The sequence below is a fragment of the Aythya fuligula genome, chromosome 1, assembly GCF_009819795.1.
Source record: "Aythya fuligula isolate bAytFul2 chromosome 1, bAytFul2.pri, whole genome shotgun sequence".
In the NCBI taxonomy this organism is placed as follows: Eukaryota; Metazoa; Chordata; class Aves; order Anseriformes; family Anatidae; genus Aythya; species Aythya fuligula.
The window spans coordinates 35,075,331-35,097,363 of NC_045559.1; the positions used below are offsets into that span (position 1 = coordinate 35,075,331).

At 39.8% G+C, this 22,033-nt stretch overlaps 1 protein-coding gene across 5 annotated transcripts in view; it reads right to left on the minus strand.

The window, feature by feature from the left end:
• Positions 1–13,655, minus strand: part of TAFA2 (TAFA chemokine like family member 2) — a 199,712-nt gene extending 186,057 nt beyond the window's left edge. For all 5 annotated transcript variants that reach the window (XM_032208269.1, XM_032208268.1, XM_032208267.1 and 2 more), the window contains exon 1: positions 13,330–13,655. The gene's annotated coding sequence lies outside the window, so the exon portion shown is untranslated. The remainder of the gene's footprint in view (positions 1–13,329) is intronic.
• Between the last annotated feature and the right edge of the window lie 8,378 nt (positions 13,656–22,033).

Consider the following 22,033-nt stretch of genomic DNA (forward strand, 5'->3'; position numbering starts at 1 on the left):
CTTTTTCAGATCTCAGATGAAGATCCAGACTTTGAACTGAGTGTGGAGGTACTTTTTCACAAGCTAGGATTTTTCATCAGATTATACATGTATTACTAAATGGCATACAAAGAAAGAGATGAAAACAAAGTTTTAGCAGAGCTTGTCCCCCAGATTAATTAATTGTGTAATTGTTGTCTATGATGCTATCATTCTTCGTATTACCTTCAGGTCTTGGGACGGGATTCAGTTCAAGACAGGACACTTAAATTTGGGCATTGAAATGTAAGTACTTATTTGAATTGACTAAACACAATATCTGACGTACCCATGAGTCTCATGTTATAGATCTGAAACAGTACTATGCATTCCATCCAAGTATCTTAGATACGTTGACACATATAAAATGCTCACTTCACTACCAATTGTTAAATCACAAGTTTAGGGCAAAGTATTTAACTTGACCAACTCACTATGACTTGAAGTACAGTTCAGCTGATACAAAGTAGGTATCTCTTTTAGGCAACTAGAATCACTCTACACATCTGTTGATAAGGGACAGGATTCAGCAGTTCAGGTACTTAAACAAAACCATCTTGTGTCAGCTGAGATGCCTGCAAGGAAGGAATTGGCAAGGCATATCATGTTCTGCACCCATCTTGAGTAGCACCTGGAGGCCAGACAAGATGCTCTAGAGTCTTTAAAATTATGTTACGCACTTGAACCCTACCCTAGATCTCCCTCCATTATGAAGCTAAAGCAACCGCCTCACATGTAGATAGTTACAAGTAGAAACATATTTTAGGTTTAGTCTCAACTTGAATTCTGTCTCTGATGTCCTCTTTGGTAGGCTATGACCAAATTTCCATCAAAAAACAAGTAGCACTGGACTTTACAACATCACAAAGGTAACACACATAGACTTTTTTTTACCCTTGGCACATCTCTTAAGTCTCTCAAGGAGGAGTTTATATTACTGTTAAATTAGGAAATTGTAGCTCTGAATGTATCATTACAAAGGTTCTTTAGGTAGCAATAAAAAGAATCACAACTAAAGGCCAATTTAATTTTAATCCCACGTAATTTATTTGGGGTTTTATTTGTTTGTCTGTTTGAGGAAAGGAAGATGTCTAGAAAAATTTTCATTTTAGATTCCTTACGCTTGCTCAAGAATTTGATTTGATGATACACCGTTATTACTTTTCTCAAAATACCAGGGGATTGAATATGTTTTTGAGCAGAGGCTTCAAAATTAAAAAGAATAACTTCAAAAAATAAAATTACCACAATACTTTTGGACAGGCAAGGAAACATAGTGCTATAAGACTACTGCTACACCTAGCTGTATCATTCCAAATCATAAAATTTAATCACTGAAGATTTTCAGGCCAATCAAGTAACAAAAAATGATGGTAAAACACAATTGTAGCTGTTCCCCAGCTTCCAGACTTGCTCATATAAGTTAAAAGATAAATTCCGGCTACAAATTTTATTAGTGTTGAAAATGCAGAAAGGTGACTCCACCTTCACCTTTTCAATCACAATCAGCCACCCCAACAGCTTTTATTATCTGAGATTCATAGAGTGAATTTCAGAGTATCTGCAATGGTTATGTGAAGGGCTCCACTCTTCTTTCTCTGACAGATTTAGGCCATCTGAGCAGGTTTTCAAGTTTCTTCATCACCTCAGAGACCAAAATTAAAAAGGAGTTATGTGGCACTCAGGCTGAAATCCCTTCAGATTTCATCTTCTAGCAGAGAAACTGAACACATGGAGTTAACCATGAAAGAATATGATGCTATTTTAATAACCAACACTAACAAGATTGTTATCAGTTACAAAATTAGATGCATCTGTGTCCTGCTGCTGAATCCCTTTAACTTTTTATTGAAAAACTGCTATGTTACATCAATCTTAGAACAAATGCAGTAGCCAAGCCAACCTGGGCTAACAATTGGAAGACAGAAACTGAAAAGTAAGACAGAGAGCAGAGTCCCTGTTTTAAAATCCATTTTATATTTTGCTATACTTGATTCCTAGTATTAAAAATAACTATAATTTTATTCAGAACTAATTGCAGACCATTTAGACCTGCCAAGGAAGCCTGGTGTTGAAGGTTTGTGTGTACAATGGACTGGCAAAATAATAGCTACACTCAAAGAGTAATAGAGACTTGAAATTATTCAGAGATGGGAAGAAATTCTCCCAGATAGTGAAGAGAAGAAAAATAGGCTTACTTCAGGAATCATGACAAGTTTATTGGAAACTTAACTGGTAAATTAAAACTCTTGTAGAAAATTACTACTATAAATTATTATGCTGGTAAGCCCAGAAAAAGAGAAAAGCAAGGAGCTGTGCTCTATTATTTCACCAGTGCTAAAGTAATCCAGCATTACTATTAATCTAACTTAGAAATCCAATTTTTGTAGAAGCATGTATTTCTAAGTATACAGTTCTTAACTGTTAGTATGAAGGTAATGATCAAAGACAATTTTTCATTCAATCACAGTCAAAAAAAAAAAAAAAGCTGGAAATACATCTAATGGAAAAAAAAAAAAAAAAAAAAGATTTGGTTTCATTTTTCTAAGTGTTTCTTGTACAGGAACCTAAACTAAAGATTGCTTAAATTAAAAAAGGAAGGACGGGCACAATCTCTTCTTTCTCATTCTCCTCTTCTCCAATTATGGTCTTGTCTTCTTTTTTCTGACTGTTAGGCAGTATTTACAATGGTTAAAAATGAACTAGCCTGAAACAAACCAGGGTTCCATGGAAAAGTCGTAGGCAGGCACTCTTTTCTCCAACATATGGTTAGAGTTTTCTGGGAAACACAAATGAAATTACTTCAACAAACATGAAAAGAGAATAAAATAGAAATAGAACAAAAGACAGAGGTCAGGGACAGTTTCTTTCCTCCAAAATGGGAACAACTGTTCAATATCTGTAAGTGTTAGCATTACATAATTCCTCTTATAACAATGTTACGTGACACTCTGTCTACCACCATTGTTTCCAACAATCTAAAGAATATGACAAAGCAAGCAGCGTTTCTCTCACTGTCTCACTTTCTGATATCCTTCTTTAGTTAAAGCCTGTTCCTATTTGTTCTCTGGCTCCAGCCAGACCTAAAGTTCCGTAATAGAGCAACTTCACAAGAGTACTGCTGGGTAAAAACTAAATGTCTTTATCAAGACCGTTGTCACTGGAGAACCTTAGCTGCAACTGATCAAAATAAAACAGAGAAAGTATTTGCCCATTTTGCTATTTCCTTTTCTAGCGGGCTCCAATCACAGGCTTCTTATTTCATGGACAATTAAATGAGTTCAAGAATTCTCCTGAGATGAGGAGAAAGAACAGACTAAAAAGAACAAGGATTAAAAAATGAGAATTTCTACTAGAAACAATTACATTGTGGGAGCCAACATATCATTATGCAGTGAGCTCCAGCATTGGCTCTGCCTTCAAAACTAACAGCCATCTAATACCTGAAGCCCTCATGATGGGCCTGACTCATCATCCCGTGGCAAAGACCAACTAAGAAAATGGTACTTTGCCAACAAACAACAACCCCGAAGGTGGTATAACAGAAATGTACCTCTCTAAATCCTTATAATCTATCATTACTGTGATCTGAACTCCACAGCACACTGCTGAATCAGTAGTGTATTGTGTATACAGCAAAATTATGCATGTTTCTCTCTAGGTTTCTGTTGATAATGTAGACTGATACACACTAATTTTCTGAACGTCACATAGCTATTCAAATATAAGCAGTTAATAGCTTTCTTGGGATTGTTATACTTACTGTGACATAAAAGATTTTTGTAAGCAACTGGAAGTGCCAAATGTAAATAAAAAGAATATATATATATATGCAGAGGCAGTGACTTTGAAGTCACGGTATGTGGGCCAGTAATTTGAAAGACGTATTTCCAGGTCCTAATAAATGCATACCTTCTGGTCAAGACCAGAATACCTATAGAATTTAAAAGAAACAGCTTCAAATTTTGTCTCCAGGAAGGGGGCCATGAGTTACCAACAAGTGCTTGAGTTATAATGCTGACAGAAAGACACACTGAGACTGAAATATACAACTCAGAATAGCTGTGGACATAAGGATTAAACAATAATTTGTTGTTTTTTTCCAATAAAATAATAAAGTTTAGGTAGGATTTGGTACACTCAGACTTTTATCCTTTTGTTTAACTGCTGAGAAGTTCAGAGGTATACTTTTTTTTTGCTTAAAATATATGCAATATATATAAATGCAGCTTTGAATTGCCTTAATTGTTCACTGGTGAGAAATATCTCAGGTGACAGAATAAGGCCTGTCATGTTACTTTGCCAAGAAACCAGAAAAGTTTGCAACTGAACTGAAACAGTGCTGGACCAAAGCATTCCAGCTTCGAGAAAAATGAGAAAAGTGAAGCTGCCGACTGAACCACTTAACTGTGCACGTAACTATTCACTCAAAAGAGAATGGAAAGGCATCTAAAATGAACAACAGATAAGCAGTGAACTTAGAGTGTCCATATGTATAACATGTATCATATGTATATTGTACTCATTTTAACCCAGTATTTAATACGGTATTATTTACTGATAGTATTTACCGATTCAGAGACAAGAAATTCCCCCAGTAATATTTTGGATATTGTTCCCACAAAGTAACTGTGAGAACCAGGCACTAGCTCTGTCAGGCAACAAAGGAAGGCTGTTAGAGACTTACTGTTACTGCTACTTGAACACAGGGTTCAAAGCTGAAAGATGAAAACTTTAAAATGTACATTTCTACCTGCTGCCATGGCAAAATCATGGACAATGTTTCCTTCTGTTAATCATTTTCATATTTTGCTACAGTGTAGCTCTAAGCAGCAGAGGAAAAAAAAAAAAAAAAAAGATTAGAATTCATGGAAAAGTTATTGGGATTGTCACAAGCTAAGCTATTAGCAGAATGCATATGCATTTACAGCATTTAGTTCGTATCCATTAACTAGATATAATTAACCACAATGACAGAAATGGGATTATATAGCCTAAACTAGTAGACATTATTGGATTTAATAAATACATTAATGTAATGTAAGCTATGAGCTACAAAGATTGAACTCACTCATCATCACTGAGTAATCTGCAATTTTTACAAAATTCTTATTAGATATCTACTTAATTTGAAAAATTATTCTAACAAATTGAATATTACCATTAATAAAAAAAGACATGGGAATGACATACCAATTCCAAAATGACTACTTCAGTGCAATATGTATGAAATATTGTTTGTGCTTGTGTTTAACCTAAGTTTTTCTCAAAATGTTCTCCTGAGCTGGAGGAAGGATATAAACTGGTTTATTTATTTTTTTATTTAGTCAAAACAAAACCAAACTACTCACCCTTCCATGTATCTATTTTCATTTTGTGTGTCACATTAAAATAGCATATGCACTAGTCATGTCTATATTATTGATGACAACATGGTGGCTATTGGACTGACATAATGGTCTTAAGGACCAAATATAAATATATTCTAATGAGATAATCCCTAGAGCATAGATATGGAGGAATGCTATATAAATAATGTCACTTCTATCACAGAATTGGTTTCAAATTAATTGTTTCTCTCTAAAGCTCTAATTATCAGGAGGAATGCAGTTAGTCAGAAAAGATGAAGTTTAAAAGAGCATAATGTTTAATAGCTAATTAAATAGAAAATATATTGTATATTTGGGAATCAGAATGACTTGCAGCTAACTGTGAGATGATGGGTCATGGCATATGAAAAGAAACTTTTTGGCAGGAAAGCAATTTGGTAATACTGACTGCAGACTACATTTACTTGACATTCGGAAAGATTATATGACACCAATGCAGATGAGATGAACAATGAAGAGAAAAGGACAGGCAAGGAGACCTAGAGGCGAAAAAGTTAGGTTATGAGTGTCTGGGTGGATGAAGAGGAAGAGGAGAATACAAGTGTCATTACTGTGGATTCAGTTTTTAAAGTGGGAATGAGAACAAAATTATTGAAGAGAGTGCATTCATGCAGCTGTTGCGATAGCTGTGTCAGCACTCTTGCCACACAGGGTTTTATTTAGGATTCATATAGGTGAATAATTAGCAATTCTATAATTTGTCTTCTGATAAGAAAACATAGCCACTGTTACATACTAGTTGCTCTGGATATGCTTTAAAAAGCACACTTCATTTTATAAGAGTGTGAAGTGTGTATTTGCCAGACATCAAATATGTATTTATAACAGATGCAACAAATCAAAGCAATGCCAAAGAAATTCTGAAACATTTAGGAATAATGCTAAAAAAAAAAATTTAAAAAAAAAAAATTACATCACTGCCTCAAAGCAAAAGCTCAGAAAGGCTGAGCTAAGCTCAAATTTTCTCCTAATAGATTTCCACACAAGCAGTGACCCCAACAATTACATGAAAGGATGCAAACATGATCAGAATGGGACAAGGCAGCTGCACATGACCAGCTTGGTCACAATCACATCAGGCCATGCAGGCCACACTGACCTCCACAAACATGAGAGCTAAAGCCCCATACATCTTCACATAGTCATCTAAAAGCATGAAGTGATGCACTGCAGCATGTGGGCTCAGATTTCCAGATGAAGCACATGCATCTGAAAAGAGGAAGAGAGTTGCCCACAGTTACGTTCATTTTTCTTGTTAGCTTTTGACCACAAGATTATCCATGTGGTAAAGGAAAAACTGGGGTACAATCACCAAGAATACTTCTATCAGATTATCATGTTTATAAACAGAAAATAATAAAATCATGTTGCCTTAAAGGAGAATGAATCCACATGGGAAAGAAAAAAACATTTCCTATAGCTGGAGTTCAGCCAGCGCCTGGATTCATGGCTACTTATTTCTTTGAGCATTACACAAATACCAGTGTAATGCCTTGGTTATGAAGATCTGGACACTTTGGCTGTGTGTTTGAAGTATGATCTTAATTCCAATGTAAGCGATATCCCTCATGATTTTAGACTGAACAGAAAAAAAAGCAGGATCATATAATGAGAAGTGTCAGGCAACATTAACCATATTGGCTGATAACATCATATCTGAATTTATAGCATGTTATGTTAGCATACAAATACGATCTTTCTTGTCTTGATTCCAGTAGGCTTATATACCAGAACTTATCTCACTTTATTTACTACTGTTACCAGACCTCAAGAAAAATTTACCATCTTATTTAAATCATAGCTTATTTGTTATAATATATAGATTAAAAAAAAAAATAAAAATAAAATCAAAACTAAATAACCACAGGTAACACAGAGAGACTATTCTTCTCCTGCTATGGCACAGAAACAGATCCTTTTTCTGCAGTTAAGCTTTAAACATGACCTCGTTTCTTGCAGGAATACCATAGCCTGATATACTTTGTCAGAAAGTGATATTTTACTTCAGCACCATGCCAGTAACATCACATCTGAAGAATTACATGATTGTAATTGTAGTTTCTAATGCTATAATACAGGGTGGGTACTTGCAGCACCTTTCTGAGAATGACCTGCTGATATGCAGTCTCTGTTCTGAATATAACGGGATTGGATGTTTATAGAAGGTGTAGGACTGACAATCCATCGAAACAAAGCTCAAGTCTTAAATTTATACCCAGAATACAGACACAAACATAGCCGTTTCAGCAGCACCCCACCCACATGCCTTCAACATCGATCACTCTGAGCAGTTGGCAACGTTTATTCAGGCTCGCTTCAGAAAAGTCTGCAAGCACATAATTAATTTGACTAGTCCCATTGAAGCTACATGCTTGCAGCTGAAATGCCTTGCTTGATCAGAGCTCAGTTTTTGCCTTGCTGTGCACACAGCAGGTGCACATGATCATTTTTGCCAGTGGTGACTTTTGTGGCTTGGGCAGTTGTACACTAGAATCCAAGCTAAGACTACTGACTCGTTTCAGATAAACCATGAAACAAGCTTCAGATTGTACTAACGCTCATCCATTGCTGGAAAAGATCCAAATTTCAAAGACTGCTATATACAAAGAGCACAGAAGACTCTTATCTTTCCTGAGAGCTACCAAGCCATTGTGACGTATTTTGCGTGTCATGAAGTCCAACGATACACCAGCTAGCAAAGACTTAGGGTTGAGTGTAGAACTCAAAAGGCCAAATGGATATCTTACATAGGAACAAACACGACAGAAGTCTCAAATGGAAGGGGATCTAGTGTGTGGTTTTAACCCAGTGCTCACAGATCCCTCATTTGTGTGGCCATGCATCAGGAGACACCCAGCCTGCACATCAGAGGCTTTGGGACAGGTTCCCTCATATGTGGTGTCCTTTGGTGAGGCAGAAGTCACAGGGGGAGACTGTGACCAGGAAGAGTGACCCATATAAATGTGCTCAGAGGAGCATGAAATGCAGCCTGGTGATCCAGGGGCAGCACTTTATCTTCTGCCCCATTCCATGACATGACAAGTAAGAGACAAGCAGAGAGCCACACACCACACAGCTAACCAGTTTGTGGTGAGATGGGCTGGAGGCCACCGCTCTGTCTTATCAATATGGGATGGAGAAACTGCAGTGGGGGAGCATGAGGAAAAATCTGACATGGGAGCATCACGGCAAATGTGAGAGACTTGTCAGGTCTGTGCTCCTGTCTCCAAAGGAGCTGGTGTGAGACTGTATGTTACTGAGAGATTTATTTTAAAATGCATTATATCATTCTTAAAAAAAAAAAAAAAAAAAAAAAAAAAAAAAAAAAAACAGAATGCTAGACTATTACAGTCTTGTTCTAATAAGCCAGTCAAAATATAGACTACTGCGATTGCACCTCCTTGCATTTCAAAAAGGAAATTGCTTTATCGGATCAAGCCAATGGTCCGTCTAGTCCCGTCCCTCATCTTCAATAGTGGCTGTTAATATTACAACAGAGGCAAGAAATTTTCCACACAGCAAGAGGTCAGCATGCTACCAAAAGGAAAAGTTTGGTTATTTATTTCAAAAATGTTTCGCACTAAGCAGCTCATTTCTTAATCATTTTGTTATTTATACAACCAAAGGGGTTTATTGAGCCATGCTCATGCATTTATTAGCTTGCAATGTTTGGCAATCTAAAGCACCTTTTGCAGCTTTCGTTCAGATTCATGATTTAAGCATAGATTACCAAACAACTAAGAGTCTAAAAATAAACAAAAAAAAAAAAACCTCTGTGTGCTTTCATCTGTGTGCTTCCCTCTACTATGGCTCTCCCCCTGGCATTGTTAGAGGGATGCTTGCAGTAGAGGAGGCTGTATGCAAGGCTGTCCTGGTGCAATGAGACCTGTGTTCAGGTTTCCTATTACAAGATCAGCAAGATGTGAAGTGGGGTTACTCGAAAATGTAAGCCATTAACATAGTTCAGATTATGAGGTTTGATGAGCTTTAAACAAGGGACAAACCCAACTTCCCAATTTTTACACATGCAATTATATACACAATTGCTTCTAAATCCATACAAAGCATTTTCTAGTGCTACATCAAGCAATAGCTACTGCTACAATGCTTTCTACAAATCAGTATTCCAACATAGCAAAACACAAGAAAAAGCTAAGAAAGCTTTTTTTAGTGACTCTTTCCCATTTTATTTGAGTATGTACTGTCCTGCCACAACTAGTACTGTGAAGCATTGTCTTTATTTTTTCTCTCTTCTTTGAAAGTGTTTTTCAAAATACACTGTATGAAAGAAGCTCTATAAAAAAATACCTTGAACTGTTTATCTTAAAAATGTGGCTCTTTTTCCAGTAGCAGTAGGAAAAAGTACATTAGGTGGCCATTATTATTTTGTCTTCTCTTTTGATAAATAACTGACTCTGTATGGTAAATAAGAATGGCTGGCAATGCTGTATAAAGAATCAAAGCACAGAAATCACTACCTTTCCAAGTTGTACCCAGAGCAAAAGGCAACAGCTCTGTAGCTGTCACCAGGAAAACAAATGACATTATTGTTGATGTTTCCACATTCATTCCTATGCCTGATGAGTTTTATATATCCGACTTAGTTATGAGGAATGTTTTGAAATATATACTGATTGCTCACAAAACTGAATAACTGGGCCAAATTCCCTGCTGAAACAGCTCCAACGCTGCGCTTCTGTATTTAAAAACTATTTCAAATCCATTTACAATTGATTCTGTGAAGCTCAGTACAGTATGTAAATGTTTTCTCACCCTAAAAAAAAAGTAAGAGAAATCCTTTTTTAAGGGCACACTTAAATTCAGTGATCTAAAGATAATGGAGCAAATCTCCAGCTGCTTTAAAATGTCAGAGCTTCAACTACTTCAATGGAGCAAGGGAAATCCACATCAGTTGAGGACGCCCCTCTTAACACATAAAAATTGTCATGAATGGGGACAGGTCAGTGTTGAGCTCTGCTGACACAAGAGGACCCTTCTGTTATATTCATCCAAACCCAACTTTCATCTCAATCCCTTTAAAATTCAGCATTTCAAAACAAAAATGGAAAATGCATTTTCAAATGAAAAGCACTTGCTACCTGAATTATCTGGAGCTGTACTAAAAAATCAATGGGAGAAAGACAACAAACATGTCATTTGAATGAGATATTTAAATACAGACTGTAAATATAAGACTGAACATTAATTAATTAGATTTGTGGAGTCTTCACTTGCTGTAGCCTTTGTATCATCATGCAGTCTTTGTTTACTTTCATTTATTTTCTTTGTTTGATGACGTTTGACTAATAAATACATTGATGAATTGCTTCAGCAAATGCCATCCATATATCACAAAAATAGAATGTACTCAGTGTTTCTGACACAGTGAGGCTAAAGGATTTGTTGTTGTTTGAACTTTCAGTACATGACAAAGGGAATACTACTGCTGTGCTGGATAAACTTTCTGATTTTTGTTTTAATTTTCAGTGAACAAACAGCTGCAGAATAATGTGACTTAATGAAGCATTTCTAATAAAATACTGCAGAAGTTAAAACAGGGACATAGAACTGCCTGCTCACTGATAGTTGTACTATTCAGAACAATTTTTCAAGATGGTGATCACCTTTTTGTGTAGATGTACAGTATTAGGTAATGTGATTTTTCTGCCTTCCAAAGTCAGTGATTTCCTTTAACATGATAACTATTTAGCATTTTTCTATTACTTATTTATAGTAAGTAAAATATATGATATAATTAATGCAATATATTGCTAATACACTATTTATGCCTCACACAGGTTGGCAAACAGTAATACAGCCTGCAATAAATTTGAGTGCAAAGATGCTCAGATCTAAAAAATTCTATAGTATGTTTTGCTCATCAGAAACACATAGCCTGCATTTGTAAAGAGGTCCTTTATCAAGCCTGTCATCACCTGTGATGAAATTACGGAACCTCTTGGCTGCTGCATGTTTTTCTGCTGTCACAATTCAGTGTAAAGTATTATTTGCTTTATGTAAATCTAGACGGGGTTCAATGAATCATCACTTTGCAAGTTGCCAGTAAAGCGATCGCCAATACCCATCTGTAGACACATCCACTTACTTCCGCACAGAACTAGTTATTCATGTATTCCCCACCAGAATTCTCAAGTGCATCACAAGCACCTACATGAGATCTCTCTGCTCATAGGAAGAGAAGGAGGAAAAGGTTACTTGGTCTCATATCTGGTATGATAAAAGACACTGCCACATTAGACGTCATTCTCTGATTAAAACCGTCTGACAGGAATCAAGATTTTATCTCAAAGTCACCCACTACCAGTAGCATATCTAAAATTAATACCACATTTTTGAAAGCCCCCTTCTGTTCAGACAACATGTGGAAACACTGAATAGTAATCCTGATCTGCAATTAACTAATTGAGCCAAGCTTTCCACTAAAATTGTGGTACTTGTATAGTTTATAACAGTAGCAGTAGTGTAGTTTGGGTAATCAGGACTTTATGAAACCAAAAAACACATAGCTTTCAATATTGCCTCAGCAGTATCAGCTCCCCAAAATAATTTTTTCATAATGAAATTTATATGAATTACTTTACTACTTTTAATTACGCACAAAATAAATTAGAGACATCAATATGAAATGACTGTGCAATTACTGAGAAAAAGTGTAAGAGATGTAACCCTTGCAACCCCTGATAAAAATGCCTTAGTATGCTCTTTCCCAACTTCAGCTCAGCTATATTCACAGTACCATTGAACTGCTCATTTTTAGTGTGTACCTTATGCTACAGAAAATAATCTTAATTTATCAATTTGACATCACTTAGGTCAGCCCATAAAGCAGCTTTGAAGTGTTAAACATATAGCAGGCTGAATGCTAATGTCTGAAGCCACTTGGTAAGACAGAGAAACCAGATAACAATTATCATTCAGTCAATAGTCATTTAAATGTATCCAGTGCTGCGAGAAGACCCTAAGACCCCGAATGCTTTATGGGGCTTCCAGGGATAGGGGCTGAGTATGTTTATTATTCAAACTGGCTGTTCTTCAAGAGTCAAAGCCCGGTTCCTTAAATACAGAGCTGGAGCCTGCTAGGGGGGAGAGTGGTGGCAGTGAAGTGCTTCATGCCTTAAAAAAATACTGACAATCTCCGAGCAAAAGCTGGAAAGAGACAACTGTAAGTACACATACAATTTCAAGTGCTTCAAGCAATGATTTTAACTCCTGGTAAGAATGAACCACACAGCAGGGACATGAATGGCAACTCCTAACCAGGCAGTGCAAGCTATTGCTCTTTATCCTTTGCCCAGATAACGGGGTGTCCGATCCTACAGTTCAAGGGAACAAAGCGGGTTATTTTAAAACTCACTCTTGCAAAGCTATAAATGGCAGGGAGCAAGGGAAGAGCCTTTCCACTGCAGAATACCGAACCTGTGGTGTATTTAGGAGGCAAATGAGTTCCCTGAAATGGAAAGAAAGCCACGCAGAGGGGCTGCATGCCCTACACACCACAAGTTGGGGAGCGCTACACACGGAAAGGGAGTCAAGACCCATCTCTTGATCGCTCTTGTTTTAAAGGATTCTCAAGGCGACTCCACGCTCTTTTTTTTTTTTAACCCCTGTCTGGAGCCGTCCGACAAAGATTCCGGTCTCTGAAACCCCAAGTCCCCGGGGGCGCAGCGAGTGAGCGCTCAACCTTCCCTCACGAGCAGCGGGGCTGACAGACCCCTGGCTCCCCCAGCCCCCGCGGGTGAGGTACTGCGCCCGAATAAGAAGACCCCAAACGATGAGGGAAAAAAAAATAAAAATAAAATAATAATTAAAAAAAAAAATCAAACGCGGTGGGAGGGCGGCAGCTGACCCCCTCAGCCGGCCTCCCGCAACTTTTGGGCCCCACGGTTGTCGGCTCACCTACCTGCAGCCCCGCTCCGAGCTGGCAGCACCCCGCGAGCGGCCGCCTCCCGGCGAGGGGGAGCCCCGGCCTCACCGCCCCGGCATCGCCGGCGCCCGGGGGCATGGAGCGGCGCCGCGCCCGCCTCGGCTCCCCTTGGCTCGGCTCTGCACGGCACGGCACGGCACGGAGGGGAAAGGCAGGCAGGCAGGCGGCCGTCGGTGCCCGGCTGTCCCCCGGCTGTCGGGGAACGGAGCGGGAATCCGGCTGGGAGGATGCGGGAGGGAGGGTGAAGTGCGTGGGGAGGGAGGGGAGACTCGAAGTGGCTCGGAGTATTTAAAAAAAAATAATAATAAAATAATAATAAAAACACGGAGAGGAGGAGGAGAAGTAGGGGCTGGCTGTGGGGCGAGGAAGTCCTGCAGCCTGGTGCGGCTCCGGCCCCTCCGCCAGCTGCGTGCGGTCCCGATTCAGCCCCGGCGGCGGAGGACGGGAGGAAAACCCGCGGCGTCCTGCAGCAATCCCTCCGTTGCCGCGGCTCTGATTGGCCTGCCTTCCCCACACGGCTCGCCTTCCCCTCCTGCTGCCTCCTTCTCCCTCTTGGGAAAAGTAATTGGAGAGCCGGAGCTTCACCTTCAGCACCAGCAGCAGCAGCAGCAGCTCCGCGCAGGGGCCGCCCAGCCGGGGGGCGGAGGGGGAGCCCGCCCTGCTCCTGCTCCTGCTCCTACTCCTGCTCCTTCCCCTTCTCCTTTCTCCGCTCGTCGGCCCCCTGCTGAGCCCGCTTAGAGAGGGTCTGGCCGGGGAGCGGGGCTCCGGCCGCCTGCCGCCCGCCCCCACGGCTCGGCTGGGCTCGGCACGGCTCTCCCTCCCCTCCCGTGCCCACCCTTCCCTTGCCGGGCAGCGGGCGGGGGGCTGCCAAGTTTCGGCACACACACACGTGGGAGGCGGCGGGGAGAAGAGGGGCACCCTCGCACCTCCCCCGGGACCGCCGCGATGGGGACACGGGGACGGGACGGGCAGGGGGACCCCCGACGGCTCCCCCGGGGCGCGGGGCAGGGGTCGCGGCGGCTGGGGCAGGGGCAGGGTAGGGGCAGGAGGGACGCGGCGGCGCCGGCAGCCAAAAGCTGGACTGTGTCTCCCTCCAGAGGGAGAAGGGAGGCACTCCCGGCAGCGGGGAAGCCCGCTTTCCCCCGGCGGTGCCTGCCCGTGGGCTCCCGGGCTGGCTCCGTGCTGCCGGGCTTGGGGGGTTTTAGGGGAATTTGTTAGGGGTCAGAGCCTGAAGGGCTCTTCTCCTCCTGCCCAAAGCCGGGAAAGCCCAGCGGTGGCTCGCCACGGCTGCTGATGGATAAGGGAAATGGTGGTGGCTGAGGATAACTGAAAGTGCAGCTTGCTCCTTTACTGCAGCGTGGTTTGAGCCGTCTGAAGGGGGATGCAGAGAAGTGGAGGGGAGGGGGCCAGAGGTGGGCAGAAAGGGCCCTCAGTCATTCCAGTGATATAAAACAGAGGGCCAAAGTCTTGCTGTTGTCCCAGAATGCTTGTCCATTCCTGGGTTAAAATAGGAATGAATGCATATTGGATTAAGTAGTGCTGATATACTTAATTATCCATTGTCTTCATATACATGTATATATTGTAATTTGCATCAGCTTGTATAACAGCACACTTTTGAGAAAAGAAGCCTTTGTTGAGCCTTTAGCTGTCATCCCATCTTGTATGATGCTGATGGTCAACTCTGAGAAATGGAAGAGGGGAGTGAAACACTCTCCTGATTGTTATTCTTCACGCTAGAGTTTTTCTGTGTGAGTAAAGATCTGCAGAATGTTTGATTTTCTTTTTTTTTTTTTTTTTCAAAGCAAATACAGACCTAAAGGTCCATGCAATCAGAAAGAAAAGTCAAAATAAAGAAACAGTAAGGATGTTGACTACCTGGCACACAAGTAGGACAAAATACAAAGAGGCTGGTGTGGGAAAGGTTGCCTGGAAAATAACCTGGTGTGTGGTTGTCACAAACACTCTTGCAGCAGGCACTGCAGTACACATGCCTGGGTGTGAACTGGAGCCAAATTAAAAGCCTGTTTGGTTATAAAGATAAATGTGGTCTTACCTCATTCATTAGAAGCTGATACAATAACATCACACTTTCCCTAGTCAGTGGCTGTGTTTCTGCAATCACAAGCAGCTAAAACAATGCAGAAGGAACTGAAACCAGATCTGCAATCAGCAGCATAATTTCAGTATGTTGAGATAGACCAAAAATAATGTGAATCCACTAGGGCCAGATGCTCCTGTCCCAGAAGTGCAAAATAACGGATGACCCAGAATATGTAATAGAATAGGGTAGCTTTTACTGTCGCATGGGTCAATGTAGGACCACAAACACTGTTACTAGATTAAAAGTAGCCCAAGTACACCAAAAATGCAACTACAGCAGCTAAAATGCAGCTACAGCAGCTACTGCACTTCAGACATAGCTAGCACCTTGTAATTATAGGAGCACATAGACCTATATTAGCTGCATGTATCATTACCCTGACTGTGTATGGTGAGACCAGAGAATACTCAGTAGTTTCATGTTGCTGCCCTGCTGTTACAAGAATTATGCAAACACTTCTGAGACACAGAACTATTATAACCTAGTTAAAACAATACCAACAAGTCACATAAAAATAAATAAATAAAAGGGGAAAAAAAAAAAAAAAGGCATACAAAGCAATGGATAAGTGACAACTTGCTCTGGAAAATGTAATTATTCTTTATTGTGTGATGCTGCTGCACATGAGCAGTTGATCACTTTGCCTGACACATGAAATTCTGAACATGTGCACAGTATTCAGGCACAGGTTGCGTGACACCGTGCAGGAAGATGTTCTTTCAGGAAGATGTGCTTTCAAAAGCTTTTCTATGTACTTTCATACTAAGTCCAACACTCCTGGGAAGAACTGAAATGATCCATTACACCTATGCTGTACAGCTGGTTTTACAGATGCCTACTTAGTAAGTCTGACTCATCTCCAAAGGTGCATTTGTGCATGCTGTACATACACAATATGATAAATTTACCATTTTCTGGAAATACCAGATTGGCTGTCTTTGTCCTACACGGCCTGTATTTATATCTTTCTGACTGGAAAATCCCCAACAGAATGCTGTGGCCTTAGAACGCAGCCCAGTTACAAAACACAGTTATTGTATGAATGTCCTCTCTCTCTTTCTTTCCTCATTTTGTTTAGTTTTTGAGTTAGTGTCACTACATCTTACTTTTCATCACTTTGTAGGGCTCTTCTACACACTGAAAGAAAAGCATAAAACATAAAAATGGGCATTGGCACTCACAACAGGTGTAATATTTGGAACAACTTCAGCATTTTCATTTGAAGAGGAACATCAGAGCATAAAAAGCAGGGAAATAAACATTTGTTTCAGAATGTAATAGTTGTATATATGTTGATCTAGTATATTTTTATATGTTGATTTTACCCAGAGGCAGACTTGTTTCTGAGCTTCTAAGCGGTGGAAAAGAAAATGTATATGTTGGTAGACACATGTAGATTTTGCCTCTAAGAACTGATAAGTTCACTAATGTCTACCCACGAGTTTGATCCTTTATCTTCACCATGGTATCCTTCCCCTCTCTTTACCCACCATGCTAGTAACTTATATTAATTAAAAGTGCCAGTGATGGCACTGCTTTTTAGATTAGTAGTTAGGTTGTCAGTTTCTCATTTGGTTCATAAAAAAATATTTTTTTACCTGGGCCTTCCATTGAGTTAAGCATTGAGTTAAGTTCCAAGATAAGCAGGAACACCTCAGCATAAGAGACCTACAGTGTCTTAGAGTCTGAAGTGCAGCATCAGATGTCCCATTTTGATCCCTCTTGAGTGTCAGTGCTGTCCCCCCAGTGTATTTGAATGCTCCCCCCAGTTTAGTGCACCTGCTGGGAGTGTTTCCACTCTGTCTTGTAGGTTGTTAGTGAGGACTGTAAGCAGATCGACCAGTATTGAATGCTGAGAAATGCCACAAGTGACTAGCTACTGTTCATTAAGCCTGGCACTTCAACCAAATTACACCCACATTATAAGATATCCAGTACATATCTGCCCAATTTGTTTGCAAGGATGTTATGGTAGACCATGTCAAAAGCCTCATCAGAGTAAAGACAAACAGGTACTGTGGTCCCCTGCCCCTCACTGCCAGCCATTTCATTGTAGATTTTCCTTGTTAAATCTGTATCGACTATTCCAAATCACCTTCTTGTTCTTCGTGTGTGTGGAAATGTCTTCCAGGATAATTTTCTCCATCACCTTCCTGGCAGCTGACCTGTAGTTCCCCACATCCTCCTTGCCTTCTTGAAAATGGGCACATTTGCCATTTTCCAATCATTTGGGGTCTTCCCCTGTCACCATGATGACAGATGATAGAGAGCAGTCTCACAGTGGCATCAGCCACTTGGATGCACTCAGTGCACCTGGTCCCATAGACTATTTTAAGTCTATTTTTTTTTTAAGAGGGCTGTGTTCTTCCTCTATCAGAGGTGGTGCTATGCTCCCCCAAACTCATCCTCAAAGCAGAGTTAAACAAAGATTGAGAAATCCTGGGGTGAATGCTGTTTGTCTGACATTTTGCATGGAATATGACGCAAATGGATCTTTCTTCTTACTCTGTTTCATCAAAAAGAGCAAAATTCCCCGGGCTGTAAGCATTGTAGCTATTTCAAAGCAGGGATGCTTCCTTCTAATACTTTGTAAAGCACCTAAGCTCCCTAAAGGGGAAAGATTTTAAAACTTTCACTACTCATTTCTCGTTTGCTACACCTTGTCAAGTCACCAGTGAGCTTTTCTTTTTTAGGCCTTTTATATATCATCATAAGGCACCTTACTTTCTCCATGTGTTAGAGACCCTGTGCTGCCAGCTGCAGCTTTTGAGTCTTGCTCTGGGTGAGGCACATACCAAAAAGTTAGGTATTGACATATTTTGTGTAGTGGCTCCAAAACTTTCCTGAATCTATGTAAACTACATGAGAAAAGGAAAAAAAAAAAAAAAAATCTAAACAAAATCAGATATGTTGAATATATCACTTGCTTGATTACCTTATGTATTCAATAAGCAATGTGTCTGTACTTTATTACACCAAAAGGCTACAAGGCCAACCGTATTGCACAACAAAGAACATGCCAAGAACATTAAGTGTGGTGCTGGTTGCCTATTTAGAGATAGAGTACTACTCATGAGCTTTGGAAAAGCCCACAATTATATTGAGAAAGAAATTGTGAGTCATTTTTCCTTTTTTTTTTTTTTTTTATAACTATTCCCCCTCCTACATCTGTGGGACTCAGCAGGAAATAGAAACAAACATTAAATCAGGCATCTGAAGAAATAAATTGGGGCAGGGGGGAGGGAAGAGGAAAATGTTCATACACATCTGGCCCATAGTTGAGTTAGAATATAAGTACTCATTCATTGCCCTAATATGCATTTGTCTTAATCTGATACAATATGGAAGTTCCCATTTTACTGTGTATCAAACAGCATGAGCCCTTACAGCCATGCTTACAAAGAATGTTTTACCCCTGGTTAAACATATGTTAACTTTGTTTCAATTTTATATTAAAGGTTGCATTACAGACAAAATGGTGGGGAAAAAAAAGGTAATTTTTTAATTTAAAATTTTGCAGAAGAGTGATGGGCAGGTCTCCTTACCTAATGAGATTTTTGTGCCATTTTAAAACAAATATAATTATTTCCAGAATTTATGTCTTCAATTATTTTTATGAATTAATTATGTATATATAATTAAATTATATTAAAGGAAAGGAAACCTTGTGAAAACAGAAAGTAAAGCAGACAATGAGTAGGAATGATAAGTAAGGATCAGGTTGATTTTACAAAATGAATCACACTGATTTTTTTTCTGAAACCTCTTTACTGGGGGCAACATATGTTGGCAGATTTGGGAACTCATCTACAAGAAGAATTACACTTCACTTTAGAGATCCATAGTGCCATTTATTATCTCATGATTTAGCATTTTCTAATCTGTGTGGTGTCATTTTCAAAACAGGCATCACAAATTCTGGTAAAAAAAGGTGTCAAAGCTTATTAGCCCAGTAACTCAGTTCCCCCATGATGGGAGATAAATTAGGGGTCTGTCAGATGTGTTTTTTGCCAAAAAAAAAAAAAAATCATTGTGAACTTACTTGGGTTATTTTTTCTAGAGAAATAATGTGGTCTGTTTTATAGTTACAACACAGTCTTTCCAATAATATCGTACACAGTTCAGTAAGGAAATTTAGTGAAGGATACAGTGCATTAAATAGGAATAAGTTGTTCTGTCTCAGTATTTCTTTCTGATTTAAAGTTTTTCTTACTCTGAATTTTAAACACTTATATTTTAATAAGGAAAGGAAAATTACACTCAGGAATGTGCTAGGCGTGTGTTTGTGCATTAAAAAACATTAAAAGATGCCTTAAAGGTTATTATAGGCTTTGCATTTTATGGCATTTTAATAGTAAGGCAAAAAGAGGTGTATTTTGGTATCATTTTTCTGAATCTTGAGTACAGGCAAAAGTAGATCTTCTGAGAGTGAAGAGCAGAAGTACTATTTTTTAGAATATTATCTACTGAATTTATTCCAAAACAGCATGTAACTTGGGGGGAAGAAACCAACACAAGAGCAGACTATTATAATTTTTAAATGTTCTGAATTGCAGATTTTTAAGACATTTTCAAAACCAGAACCACTAAAAAGGAAGCACTTTTTTAAGGGGAGGGAGGGGAGGAATTAAAGAATCGTTCTACTTGGCTGAGGACAAGCAGCTATTAATTCAGCATGAAAAAGTACCTCTGATTAATGAAGAATCAAAAAAAATAAGCTTCATATATGTATAAAGTGACATTTTTCTACTTAGATTAGCTATACTTTTCAATGAGATTACAAATGTGTAGCTTGCGGATTGCATAGTAAACAGCCTGAATATACGGCATCTCTCTTTGTATAAATATGAAAGAAAGCTGGATGTACCTAGAGAGGATTACTGCCACTTAGATCTCAGGATACGCAGGGCTAGGAAGTCCTACGCCAAATGAACTCTGCCTTCCTCCTTCATCAAATATGTGGTAGGAAATGCTAAAGGATGTGTGGCTTTGAGTTTTTCTGCTATTGTGGCTCTTATTTTCTGATTCCTTTGAAGGGAGTAAATTTGTGCTCGGCAGTCCTTCCAATTAACCTTGGCTTATTCACAGCTCAGACTACACAATGGCAGTGCTGTGATGCCTCGATACACAGCCTCCCTCTGGTGTTACAAACAAGTCCATACTCACCTGACTGAGGTGAAATTAATACCTGGTTACCCACATTAAAAAGCCACAGGTAGAGGGACAGAAATGTCCCCACTTGACTCCCTGTGCCATGTGTGCCCCTGCCTGGGGCAATCTGCTGAAATGTTCACCCTGCGGGATCGGCTGCTGCAGGGCTCCACCACCTGCAGGATGGCCTCACGTAGCACAATATCAGCTCAAATTCCCATTTGTTTCTCACTCGTGGGGCATGGTAAACACAAGACTAAATCTCCTGGTTTGATCTCAGCTGAGGGTAACACTTATTTTCTGAAATCCAGCCCAAGAATGATGTAAGGATGGTGAGCAATAATTGTTGGAGCCCTAGTCCTGGGGGGTGCATCTTGCATGGTCATGAGAATCATTTCGACATTATCATTCTGACCAATGCTTAACCACTTATATTAGTCTTCTAAAATATAGCTTAGAACTAATCATTTCTGTGTGTCCTTTGCAGGCCAGATAAATTTACAAAAATCAAAATGAGTTGTTTTTGTGTTTTTTTTTTGTTTTTTTTTTTCATGTGCTCCAGGGCACGCACACACATAGCAGCTGCAGTGACAGCCAGGTATGCTGAGATTCAGCACCTGGAAATAGACTCGGTGCTCAGAGCTCAGCGTGGAAAAAGCTTGTTTTCTGGAGCATTTCAGAGGTGTCTTGGACAGAGATGCACAGAAGGTACAGCCTAGGAAAGCAGACTCTGCCTCTGCTGCTAGAACAACAAACCCACTGCGGAAATCTTCTTGGTTTTCCTCCCACTTCAAGCTCCATGGCAGATCAGTCCTTCCCTGCCTGATTCCAGAATTACCTCGTTATCCACAAGTGCCCTGGTTTTCACTGGCGTTAAGCACCCAGAAATGTCAGAGAACCACGTAGAGCTGGGAGGGTGGGGGGGGTGGGGGGGTGGGGAGGACGACACAACACGACACACACGTCTGGAAAAAATATATATATAATTAAGAGAGTAATTGAAAGATTTTGCCGCTAGATGTCAGCAGGCAGAGCACAGACCCGACACACCACCTTAGCAAATCTTGGAAAAGGGTGTTTCAATGTTTCGATTCTCCTTCCCCTTCCTTCCCCCCTCCTCCTCTCCTAGCACATATATGCATATACACATAGGTAGAAAATCACCTAGGGAATACTTCTTTTTGGTTTATTTTTTTCATTGTAATCATACACAGATAAAAAAACAGAATATCTAATACCCAGTTATGCTTGAAAGAAGGGGCAAAGAAAAGAGTTGGCTAAAATTTGCAGTGGCTAAACAAACTGAACAATAACAAGCTCTCTGAGCTGTGAAGTTAATGAAGACATTTTTCCTATGGGTCTTATCCTATGGTTAATTGAAGCTGTTCCTATGCTGGGGAACTTCGAATTTACTTTTTTTTTTTT